General features: G+C 42.1%; 1 long non-coding RNA gene across 1 annotated transcript; it reads right to left on the bottom strand.

Moving 5' to 3' along the window:
• Positions 1–1,802: 1,802 nt before the first annotated feature.
• LOC124070073 lies at positions 1,803–4,219 on the bottom strand. Its single transcript, XR_006845137.1, has 2 exons — positions 2,983–4,219; positions 1,803–1,944 (listed from the first exon to the last, which is right to left on the bottom strand). It is a non-coding gene; the product is annotated as an uncharacterized LOC124070073 (long non-coding RNA).
• Positions 4,220–4,426: the final 207 nt, after the last annotated feature.

The following is a 4,426-nucleotide window of genomic DNA, read 5'->3' as shown; positions in this document are numbered from 1 at the left end:
ATTATGTTGGGGAAAACCTTTGACCCAGAAGATTGAAGGAAACTCAGGAGACGCTGATGTCTTACGATGGAGTATTTAATAACACTCGATCATAGAGAAACAGTGTTAACATAGAACTGATGTGCATTGCCACGCCAATTCTCAAGTGTACTCTTCCTGCCAGCATACATATACAGTTGTGCTCATAAGTTTACATACCCTGGCAGAATTTATGATTTCTTGGCCATTTTTCAGAGAATATGAATGATAAAAGAAAAGCTTTTTTTTCACTCATGGTTAGTGGTTGGGTGAAGCCATTTTTTATCAAACAACTGTGTTTACTCCCTTTTAAATCATAATGACAACAGAAACTACCCAAATTGACCCTGATCATAAGTTTACATACCCCAGTTCTTAATACTGTGTCTTGACTCCTTTCCTCCTATCAATGACAGCTTGAAGTCTTTTGTGGTAGTTGGATGAGGTTCTTTATTTTCTCAGATGGTAAAGCTGCCCATTCTTCTTGGCAAAAAGCATCCAGTTCCTGTAAATTCTTGGACTGTCTTGCATGAACTGTACGTTTGAGGTCTCCCCAGAGTGGCTCAATGATATTGAGGTCAGGAGACTGAGGTGGCCACTCCAGAACCTTCACTCTATTCTGCTGTGGCCAGTGACAGGTCGACTTGGCCTTGTGTTTTGGATGTTGGAACGTCCAATTACATCCTATACGCAGTTTACGGGCTGATGAATGCAAATTTTCCTCCAGTATTTTCTGTTAACAGGCTGCATTCATCTTGCCATCAATTTTGACCAAGTTTCCTGTGACTTTGTAGCTCACACACCCCCAAAACATCAGTGATCCACCTGTTCTGGAATGGTGTACCTTTCATCATAGGCCTTGTTGACTCCTCTCCAAATGTAATGTTTGTAGTTTTGGCCAAAAAGTTCAATTTTGGTCTCATCACTTCAAATGACTTTGTTCCAAAACTATTGAGGCTCGTCTCTGTGCTGTTTGGTGTATTGTAAGCGGGTTGCTTTGTGGCATTCGCGTAGTAATGGCTTTCTTCTGGCGACTCGACCATGCAGCCCATTTTTCTTCAAGAGCCTCCTTATTGTGCATCTTGAAACAGCCGCACCACTTTATTTTGAGAGTCCTGTATTTCAGCTGGTGACTCTGTGATTACTTTGTAAAAGTTTATCATTATTTTCCAGGATTTAGGGTGAGGAGCTCTGTTACCCGGGAGGAGCTCGGAGTAGAGCCGCTGCTCCTCCACATCGAAAGGAGCCAGTTGAGGTGGCTCGGGCATTTGTTCCGAATGCCCCCTGGGCGCCTTCCTGGGGAGGTGTTCCGGGCATGCCCCACCGGGAGGAGGCCCCGAGGAAGACCCAAGACACGCTGGAGGGACTATGTCACTCAGCTGGCCTGGGAACACCTTGGGGTCCACCCGGAAGAGCTGGAGAAAGTGTCTGAGGAGAGGGAAGTCTGGGTATCCCTGCTCAAGCTGCTGCCCCCGCGACCCGGTCCCGGATAAAGCGGAAGAAAATGGATGGATGGATGGATCATTATTTTCAGATACCAGTTCATCATGTTGAGATACTGAGGCATTATTTTGAGAACTTTTCTTATAATAATTTGCGGGATATTATCACATTGGTAGAAATGGGCTTGAGAACATGAGAGTCAACAGCCTTATTTACTTGAATATTGAAATTACTTCTATTTTGTAGAAGGTAATCTATCCAATGATTAAATCCATAGTTGAAAGCCACAAAAAGCTAGTAAGTGGACCTTTAGTTTTTATTTATTTATTTTTATTATTGTATTTATTGTACATCTAGTGTGGACCATGACTAATTGTTGAAGACAGCCAAAATAATGTTATCACATCCAGTTGGTGTCCTTTGCTAATGTTCAAAACATTAAGTTCTTGGTTCTATTATGGTTGTGATTTCAGCTGTGTACACCTGTGAGGGACCAGAGTGGTCTCCCCGAATAACGGGATCTCGGCAAGACCGGATTCAGGCAGAAGAGGTTGAGAATAGGAGGCAGCAAAGCGTCAGGTGCCAGGAAAAATCCTTTTATTCTCCCAGAACACAAGGTTTTCACAGGCAGACAAAAGGCAGGAATAATGCAGGAACTAATCACCAATAACAAACTCTCACAACAGCACATACTAGTTCTCCCAAGGAACCACTAGAGCAAAATGAGGCTCCTTTAAATAGGGCTGCTTGTTGAGCCCAAACGGTCCAAACCATTATGGAGGGGATTACCAATAAACATAATGGTCCATACAATACTATAATCATAATAAATGGATACAAACAAATAAATAATGCACAAGTTAATTTACCCACACACCAAATATGTACACACCACACAATAATTTTATACAAACACCACATAGCCAATACCATAGAAAAATAAAAACCCCCTGAGTGCAATGGGCCGTGCCCCCTTGCCCTGGGCCCAATAAAGTCCGCCCCTGCAGCGGCGCGCGCTTCCGCAGAGGAGCAGTGGAGTCGGACCGGGAGTGCAGGTGACTGTGTGAATGTATGGCAAACCAGAGTCTTTACAAACTGAACTGAAGAGGTGGACGAGTAGTGGGTACCTCACCACACGCCTGGATGCTAAACCGGGGAGAAAACTGACACGGGTGAGTTGTGGTTGTGGAAGGTGAGCGACGCAGCGGGCTGACCTTTCAGCGCCGAAGCGTCCATGGCGTACGCCACGCCAAACATGTCACCAAGTATTTGCATATACATAAACTGACGATAGAGTCCATTTCTCCGTGTGCTTGGGAGTGTGTGTGTGTGTGTGTGTGTGTGTGTGTGTGTGTGTGTGTGTGTGTGTGTGTGTGTGTGCGCACACACGCGTCAGCGTGTATATGCGCTACAAAGTCCGAAACGTCTTTTTAAATTTTAATTGTCCGACGCTGCCACGTTATCAAAACGCGTCCCTCGTGGGAGACAGAGAGAAGGGGGGTGCTCACCTTCTCACAACACCTTAGTACCAAATCTATTTTACTCATGATTAATAGGTAGATAAGTCATTTTTGCAGCCCTTCATTCTCTGAACCTGCCAAAGTCATTTTAGCAATAAGTCCATTTGGTTACATGGTAAGTTAATGGACCAAAAGTGATCTCACGCTACAGCAATTAGGAAACTCTCATGTCATGAAGATAGAATTGATGGTCACTGATAGACAGTTCTTAGCACAAAGCAAATCAAATCAAATCAAGTGCAGAGGAGGAAGCAGACAAAAATGAAGTGTTTTAGAGCAAAGAAAGAGAGAGGGAGAGAGACAGATTAAGATCAGTGCCGAAACTTAAAATTTCAACCTAACACAGGCCAGGTGAGAGAAAGTCGGTTTGTAAAGAACTGACATAAAAAGGTACATTTTAGAGTATTATAAAAGAGCAATAGATCTGGTCTCTCTCTCTCTCTCTCTCTCTCTCTCTCTCTCCCTCCCTCTCTGCCCAAAAATCAAGCTGCTCTACTTTGTGTTCCCCATAGAGGCATAGTCAATGATCTTACCTTGTGTTGACTGCATATGCAACATTACAGTACGTTTGTCCTGGACTGCTGTGGCATGTTTGCTGCACTGCACTGCAAATGGATCTGATAAAAGGCATGATTTTTTTATTTATTTATTTGTTTTGTAATTTTCTTGTACCAATACCAATGATTTATAAACAGATCTCTAAGAAAAATTTATTTTTATTTCAGTCCAGTTTAACCGCCGGCTTTGACATATATCTTTGCAGGCAAAGTACTGCATTCTGTTTAGATGACCGACACACATCACAAGAGGCCTTTTAAAGAATCTGTTTACGGTGTCGCAGACACAAGTGCTGTATGTTTATGCGTGAAACTGAACATATAGGAAAAGATTTTTTCTTTTCTTAAAACCACTGCAACTTCTTATTATGTATACTATCAATATTGCCATTATTTGTACTGTTAAAAAAAGTGAGGTAACATGCATATTTATTAAACTGGGAAATATGTATAAATCTTGCACTAAAGCAACTTGCACTAAATATTTCAGCCAAACATGATATACAAACTCATAAAAAACACAAATCCCTCCATGATCACAGACAGCATATAAAATGTGTAGGAGACAATCGGCCTCAGGCAAATGAACACCACAGAGAGTGTGAATACTGTCGAGCTGCTGTGATAAAAAGTACAGCAGTTCAAACCATTTTTCTCTCACAATAACTAGAAGATATTTACACCCACGCACACACACACACAAACACACGCACGTAGTCCAAATTGATTTTGCTCTTAGTCTCACTGTAGTTTTCTCTTCATCTTAAGTAATTAAAAATGACCAGATATTAATCAGATGAAGTGCAGTGGTCAACCACAAAAATATTAAAGCCATGGTGTTTGAAGTATAAATATTGTGCACGAAGATGAGCCTCACTTGGGAGAAGA

Source organism: Scatophagus argus, chromosome 13, assembly GCF_020382885.2.
Source record: "Scatophagus argus isolate fScaArg1 chromosome 13, fScaArg1.pri, whole genome shotgun sequence".
Taxonomy (NCBI): Eukaryota; Metazoa; Chordata; class Actinopteri; family Scatophagidae; genus Scatophagus; species Scatophagus argus.
The sequence above is the reverse complement of the archived record's forward strand: the minus strand, read 5'-3'. Positions and strand labels throughout refer to the sequence as shown.